Genomic DNA, 8,703 nt, shown 5'->3' with positions numbered 1-8,703 from the left:
TTTTGTGGTTTGAAAGAAATCGAGGTAAAAAACAGGAAGATACAACGAAAAAACCAACAGTATGTAACAATTATGCAATCGAGATTAGCTAATAAAAAAACGACTGCTTGCCACGCCTACCAGATAAACCGCTTGGGGTAATGCTTTGAAAATCGTTGTACAGATGGAGTAATCATCTTAGAAAGGATCATCAATGGTGTAGAAGAATCAGACTTAAAGCCACTGAGTTATAACACGAAATCCAACTTGGTGCAGCAAGTGCGAGATCGAGATACTCTAATAGAGCAGTCATCCTAATAGAGCAGTCACCCTGAAGAGAATTCAAGAGATCAGCTAGAAATAAGAAACCTGTATAGAGATCAGCTACACACAAGTCACCCTGTAGAGCGATCAGCTAGAAGAAGTTACCTTGTAGGGAGTTTATGCAACTATGGAAAGAGATAGTTCAACTAGAAAAAATCACCTTGTAGAGTTCAGCTACAAAGAAACCACCATGTAGAGAGTTCAGCTACAAACAAATCGCCCTGTGGAGAGATCAATAGAAGAAGTTACCTTGCAGAGAGTTCAGCTACAAAGAAACCATAATGTAGAGAGTTCAGCTACAAACAAATCTCCCTGTAGAGAGATTAGTTAGAAGAAGTTACCTTGTAGAGAGTTCAGCTTCAAACAAATCACCCTGTAGAAAGATCAGCTAGAAGAGGTCACCTTGTAGAGAGTTCAGTTACAAAGAAACCACCATGTAGATAGCTCAGCTACAAACTAGTGACCTTGTAGAGACATCAGCTAGAAGAAGTTACTTTGTAGAGAGTTCAGCTACAAAGAAACCATTCTTTAAAGAGCTCAGCTGCAAACAAATCACCTGTACAGAATTCAGCTACAAATAAATCACCCTGTAGAAAGATGAGCTAGAAAAAGTTACCTTGTAGAGAGTTCAGTTACAAAGAAACCACCATGTAGAGAATTCAGCTACAAACTAGTGACCCTGTAAAGACATCAGCTAGAAGAAGTTACCTTGAGAGAGTTCAGCTACAAAGAAACCATTATTTAAAGAGCTCAGCTGCAAACAAATCACCTATACAGAATTCAGCTACAAACAAATCACCATGTAGAGAAATCAGCTAGAAGAAGTTAATTTGTAGAGAGTTCAGCTACAAAGAAACCATCATTTAGAGAGTTCAGCTACAAACAAATCTCCCTGTAGAGAGATCAGTTACCTTGTAGAGAGTTCAGCTACAAATAAATCACCCTGTGTTAGATCAGCTAGAAGAAGTCACCTTGTAGAAGTTCAGTTACAAAGAAACCACCATGTAGAGAGTTCAGCTACAAACTAGTCACCTTGTAGAGACATCAGCTAGAAAAGTTACCTTGTAGAGAGTTCAGCTACAAACAAACCATTCTGTTTAGAGCTCAGCTGCAAACAAATCACCTGTACAGAATTCAGCTACAAACAAATCACCCTGTAGAGAGGTTAGCTAGAAGAAATTACCTTGTACATAGTTCAGCTACAAAGGAACCACCAAGTAGAGAGTTCAGCTGCAAAGAAATCACCCTGTAGAAAATTCAGCCACAAACAAATTGCCCTGTACAAAGATCAGTTAGAAGAAGTTACCTTTTAGAGAGTTCAGCTAAGAAACCATTCTGTAAAGAGCTCAGCTGCAAACAAATCACCTGTACAGAATTCAGCTACAAACAAATCACCCTGTAGAGAGATCAGCTAGAAGAAGTTACCTTGTAGATCGTTCAGCTACAAACAAATCACCCTGTAGAGAGATCAGCTAGAAGAAGTTACCTTGTAGAGATTTCAGCTACAAAGAAACCACCATGTAGAGAGTTCAGCTGCAAAGAAATCACCCTGTAGAAAATGCAGCCATGAACAAATTGCCCTGTAGAAAGATCGGTTATAAGAAGTTACCTTGTAGAGAATTCAGCTACAAAGAAACCATTCTGTAAAGAGCTCAGCTGCAAACAAATCACCTGTACAGAATTCAGCTACAAACAAATCACCCTGTAGAGAGATCAGCTAGAAGAAATTACTTTGTAGAGAGTTCAGCTACAAAGAAACCACCATGTAGAGAGTTCAGCTGCAAAGAAATCACCCTGTATAAAATTCTGCCACAAACAAATTGCCCTGTAGAAAGATCAGTTAGAAGAAGTTACTTTGTAGATAGTTCAGCTACAAACAGACCTCTCTGTAGAGAGATCAGCTAGAAGAAATTACCTTGTAGAGAGTTCAGCTACAAAGAATTAAACCACCATGTAGAGAGTTCAGCTACAAAGAAACCACCCTGTAGAGAGATCAGCTAGAAGAAGTTACCTTGTAGATCGTTCAGCTACAAACAAATCACCCTGTAGAGAGATCAGCTAGAAGAAGTTACCTTGTAGAGAGTTCAGCTACAAAGAAACCACCATGTAGAGAGTTCAGCTGCAAAGAAATCACCCTGTATAAAATTCTGCCACAAACAAATTGCCCTGTAGAAAGATCAGTTAGAAGAAGTTACCTTGTAGAGAGTTCAGCTACAAAGAAACCATTTTGTAAACAGCTCAGCTGCAAACAAATCACCTGTACAGAATTCAGCTACGAACAAACCACCCTGTAGAAAGATCAGCTAGAAGAAGTTACCTTGTACATAGTTCAGCTACAAACAAATCTCCCTGTAGAAAGATCAGTTAGAAGAAGTTACCTTGTAGATAGTTCAGCTACAAACAAATCTCCCTGTAGAGAGATCAGCTAGAAGAAATTACCTTGTAGAGAGTTCAGCTGCAAAGAAATCACACTGTAGAAAATTCTGCCACAAACAAATTACCCTGTAGAAAGATCAGTTAGAAGAAGTTACTTTGTAGAGAGTTCAGCTACAAAGAAACCATTTTGTAAAGAGCTCAGCTGCAAACAAATCACCTGTACAGAATTCAGCTACGAACAAATCACCCTGTAGAGAGATCAGCTAGAAGAAATTACCTTGTAGAGAGTTCAGCTACAAAGAAACCATTCTGTAAAGAGCTCAGCTGCAAACAAATCACCTGTACAGAATTCAGCTGCAAAAAAATCACCCTGTAGAGAGATCAGCTAGAAGAAATTACCTTGTAGATAGTTCAGCTACAAACAAATCATCCTGTAGAAAGATCAGTTAGAAGAAGTTACTTTGTAGAGAGTTCAGCTACAAAGAAACCATTTATGTAAAGAGCTCAGCTGCAAACAAATCACCTGTACAGAATTCAGCTACGAACAAATCACCCTGTAGAGAGATCAGCTAGAAGAAGTTACCTTGTAGATAGTTCAGCTACAAACAAATCTCCCTGTAGAAAGATCAGCTAGAAGAAATTACCTTGTACAGAGTTTAGCTGCAAAGAAATCACCACTGCCCAAATTTCAAGGCAATAGCTCTTTCCAATCTGAAGTTATCAATTGTCAAAGTTGGCAAATTGGATGTGTGTGGAAGGCCCCTTTTCGCAAATCCGGTCACATATTTATTATATATATAATTTGTACATTTACTGATAAAATATTTAAAGTACATGTACTTCATCTTTTCTTCTTCCTGTAGTAAAGAACAAAAACATAGGTTAAAAAAGTCCCAAAGCTGGCCATAGGCCGGCTTTGGGGTATACAAATACAAAAAGAAATGAAATCTAATCCAAAACAGCCAAGCTGTAAAAAAAGTGTGCGGCCCTCAGAAAGGCTATGGTGAAAAAAGATGTGAAATCCAAGGTGGCGGTCAAGAAATGGCTGTGATGGTAGGTTAATGGTAAAAATTTTAATAACGACAATTCAGGTGAATTTTTGTGCCGCTTCACAAAATTTACCTGAATTGTCATTATTAAAATTTTTACCATTAACCTACCATCACAGCCATTTCTTGGCCGCCACCTTGGATTTCACATCTTTTTTCACCATAGCCTTTCTGAGGGCCGCACACTTTTTTTACAGCTTGGCTGTTTTGGATTAGATAGGCTTTACAGCACAACATACAAGGGACTACGAACTAAGTCCACATACAGTGCAGTATGTATGAAAGTAAATGTGTTGAGGGTCTGGCAGAAATTACTTTTGCCAGCCTTAATTAATTTCAGTAAATTAACAAACTAGTCTGAAGACAAGAAAATAATGATTTGATTAGTTACGTACTCAACTTGAACGATACACTTTTTGTTCTTCATTCAGGTCGTCAAACATGAACCTCATGTTCCAAAAGAAAATTACTTTTAATGCTGAAATAAATACTGCAAGTGCTCAGATATTGTTTAGAATGTTAGTATTGAAATTAAGGTCACAAGATCCATGTTAGCCAGCTCATGTGATACACTTGTTACCTAACAATAACGTCACGAAGGCTGTGGAGTTTGATTTGTGAAATTTTAATGTGCTTTGACATGAGTACTTCTATATGACATGTTGATCATTATTGTTACTTGTAAAAATAGTGATGTAAAAATAGTGAAATTCCTTCTCCCTAGTGGATCTATAAGGAGTATTATCCTCAGCATTGTACGGAACTGTCTTCACGTACATACTGCAAATTATATTAGTTTATAGTATTCTGTTTTATTTCATCAAAATTAGGCTTTTACCGTCGATTACTATTGACAGTTTCAAACACATTATCTGTTTTGTGTCTCGAGTGTTTGGTTGTACAGTATGGCTGTTTGTAACAGCATGTGTTTGCATGCACTGGTAGTGAAAAACGGCTTTGCCAGTTATGATGCAGTTACATTGTTGTATGTGTACATATATTGTTTGCGGTATGATGTTAGCTGACCTTCACTCTGGTAAACTACACAGATTCATCGTGAAGTTGATGTGAGTGATAGGGTAAGTACAGGGTCATAGTACAGGTCATTATAATGGTGTGAATATAGTTAGTGAGTGGGCAATATTACACTCCATTCCCAGTTTAGTAACACTCAGTAAGTCTGACTATCGCCCAAAACATTACAAAGGGCAACTTGCACAGTGAAATCTCTCACCCTAATTTTATGAATACCACACACTAGATCAATTAAAGCTCAAAAAATGTCAGGATGGTTAGCTCATCAACTTACAAAGTCTTATTAGGAAACAATGTCGATGATGCATGTGTTCAGGTTTCACTGTATCAGGAGCTCATGATCATAAGCGCCACAAGGCACATGTGATATTCACACATTATTATAAACATGCTGCCATGTGACCACTACTCTATTATACACTCTACTCCATAGCTTATACATGACCACTGGATGAAGTGACACAGCCGTGAGCAGTAATGATGCTAGCAGACAGACGGCTCCTCCTCCCAAGAGTACATTTATGAAATTGTATTTAGGTACACTTTACTGAGGGATGAAGTTTAGTTGTTTTAGTTACATCATTTCTTTATACAATTATAGTGAGATACATTATTATTTTGATGGTTACACGATTGTTGTTCTTAATTCCTTTCTGGTCCGGCTTACACAGAAGATGTTACCTACACATGGACATAACTTATATCATAGACCATAGGGTATGGAGTAAGCACTAAACTAAACTGAGTTACTTTACAAAGTGTTAAAGATGATTTCAAGTGTATGAAGGTTCTTGCTAATGGACACCATGTACTGTGTGTGGTACATGAAGCTGGGCTCAAAAACTTTATAAGGAAAACAAAAAGCTACAACTCGAAAGGACCAGTTGCAGTACAAAGAAAGCTGGATTATCAGTAGATAACATGCATATCCTGTAAGCGGTATATTATGTACAGACCTTGTGGTTATCATCAAGACACTTCCTGTGTAGACCTAGAGAAATATTTAATGGGAATTGTAAGCATTATTATATAACATGAAGTGTGAGCTGCTTCATTTGGAACTTCTGCATAATTATAGACTTGATCACAGTAACCTGTTCATAAATTAGGTTGACTCGTTGAGGTCCAGTAGTTATAGTCTGTGTATGTGTCATATGGTAGTGTCTGCTATTGACACCCAGCAACTTGATGTAGTAAACTAAATCTGTAAACATATTGGAATATAATTAGGGGATTGGTCGTGTAATGTACCCTCTAGTACTTTAGTTAACCAGTCCCTTGACTTATCACATGCAATAATAACTTTTAATAGTAACAAATAAAACTGATAACACAACCACATGACAACTAACTAATAGATACTATATATACAAGTGGTAACCATTAATGATGTCATACAAAACCTAATAACTACAACATGATTAAGTAATAAAAGTCTTGAGTTCAGTACAGGTCACATGTTACACAAGACCTAATGTGGACACAACTACTGTACACTATCATATCACATAAATATCGCACGCACACACACACACACACACAAAGCAAAGTCTTTGGCTACTGTGCTAGCACAGTCATCCCTCCCTGGTGACTCAGAGCAGGGACATCTGTGGAAGTTTTCAGTATGTCATTATTACAAATGAAAGACGTCATCCCTGGTTCCAAGTAGATGGTATTATGGTTGTAAGTACAAAATCCATCTGCAATGATGAAATGAATAATATTATGTATCTAGATATCTACAATGCTTAGCTTCCAATAGGCACATTTTATTATGGGGATCTGGTGGTGAATAATCCCTGTGTGGAAACTATATTGGTAGTTGTGTTTTCAGGGGTATGATTGTATTGGTAGAGGCTTTGTAAAGGGACATTCTAAAACTGTACACTATCAACTGTACACTATCAAGAGACTGAATGTTCAGTGCCCTTTATACGGAGGTCCTTTTAGAGAGGTTCCACTGTAGTTGCTTATACTTCATAACACCTCACTTAGAAGCCATGTGTTTAATAAGACTACTTTGATATAGTGGCCATCTCCGAACATAGCTACCGTATGCAAGGAAATTTTGATGTAAGAAAAATTTGACGAATTCACACTTCAGCAGATTTGACGAATAAAATATTGACGAAAATCAAGAAATTGTAGACAAAACCTGTACTTTTAAAGGTGCTTATAAACATATGAATTTGTCGATTCATCAAATTTTTCTGACATCAAAATTTCCTTACATACGTTAATGTGTATGGGACATACTGCTCCATTGCCGAGGCCATAATATATCCCTAGCCACATGGCCCTATTAGTGAGGTTCATTCAATGCATGCCAACTGTATTTAATTAAGGTAACACCCAACACATTTTTAGCCAGCATTTCTTTAATACTTCTTTCAAAAGTAATAATTGTTTATGGTGCTACAGTACCATATATAGCATTACCATATATAGCATTACAACATACAGATAGTTTACATAAGTTAGTGCAAAAACATTAGGGAATGGAATTATTATAATCAGCTCCTAGCATATTTTAATCTTGGAGGATAGCAGACAATAAGTGACCCGCTGAGCAAAAAATTGACTTGTCTGCATTTTCTTTAATTTCTGACTTTTTTAGTTGGAAAACCAATGGGCTGTTAGTTTCAGCATTATCCGGTAAGTAATTTCGGAGTTGTAGCAATAGACATCGAGAAGGGCAAAACAATCGACTTGTACAGAAATTTACAGGCACTTTGTTTAATCGATCACAAGTCTTGAGTACAATAGGCTATAGAGTTGGTACTTGTGTCATTCTGTTCACCATGAACTGGGGCATTCATCAAGGTACAGTTGTATACATCAATGCTATTAAGCAAGAAGCTTAGAAACAGCAATGATAAAGTTATGTTATACCGCAACGTAATCAAATGCACATAACTCATGCTTGTTTCATGGGAGAAAAAAAACAACAAATTATTCTTACTCTCAGTGACTGCTGCTCATCATATTGCTTTCTATTACACAATAATATAAGCTGAGTAGTGTACGAATGCAAGTGTGTATGAGGTTTGAACTGTACCAGATACTACCCAACTCAATGACAAAGAAAAAAAAGTGCTGTGGCCACACACCACAGAGACTGCTTAGGGAAATTGGAAGACTTCCAACAACTATTTACCTCCTTAAAAGACTAACGCAAATGTTAGAATGCTGCAGGTAATTTATCCTGACTACTTTGTATTAGGGTTAAGACAATAACTTTTGGATACTGCTTTACCGCACCAAAGCTTCGTTACCATGGATACTAACAAGTTAAACCAGTTGCACAAGTATAGTCACTCCTTCTGGGAGCTGCCATTTACATATTTTTTTGGTTAGTTATACAGTGAAACCCCTGTGTATTAATACCGAACAAAAGTGTCCAGATTATCAAGGTGTCCTGATTTTCCAAGTCAGATTGCATGCAAACGGACATTTTGAGACCATTACCATGCATCCAGGTTATACAGGTGTACTCATTTTCAAGTGTCCTGATTAACAGGTTCCACTGTATGTTTAAACAATGGTTGTACTGGAGCTATAATGAAGTGTACGAGTTTTTACTACAGTGTACAGTACCCCTAATAACCATCAGCTGTGTGCATTAATTGTTGACATGACATTTGTAACAAAGCTTTGGTAACATTTTCAAGAGTTTCGGAGGATTTATCTGTACATTCATTCCAACCCTACATTGTATCTCCAAAAACTCATCTTGCAGCACATCAATTGGAATCACCAATGTGTGACATATGTACATATAAAATTAAAGTGATGACCTTAAGAATCATTGCCTGCTCTATTATGCCAAACTCAGACATTACAACACTTCCCTTAGCCAAGCCTCTAAGTTGATCACACGTGTATAAGCCAAGGCAGATTGTGCAAGTTAAACCATGACTACAAAGGGTCTGTCACAGAG

At 37.3% G+C, this 8,703-nt stretch overlaps 1 long non-coding RNA gene across 1 annotated transcript; it reads right to left on the bottom strand.

Annotated features, from left to right (window-relative positions):
- Window positions 1-5,225: 5,225 nt before the first annotated feature.
- On the bottom strand, window positions 5,226-8,642 carry LOC136256632 (uncharacterized). Its single transcript, XR_010701574.1, has 3 exons — window positions 8,561-8,642; window positions 5,720-6,463; window positions 5,226-5,444 (listed from the first exon to the last, which is right to left on the bottom strand). It is a non-coding gene; the product is annotated as an uncharacterized lncRNA (long non-coding RNA).
- Between the last annotated feature and the right edge of the window lie 61 nt (window positions 8,643-8,703).

The sequence above is a fragment of the Dysidea avara genome, chromosome 5 (genome assembly GCF_963678975.1).
Source record: "Dysidea avara chromosome 5, odDysAvar1.4, whole genome shotgun sequence".
Taxonomy (NCBI): Eukaryota; Metazoa; Porifera; class Demospongiae; order Dictyoceratida; family Dysideidae; genus Dysidea; species Dysidea avara.
This window is presented reverse-complemented; position numbering and strand designations above follow the sequence as displayed.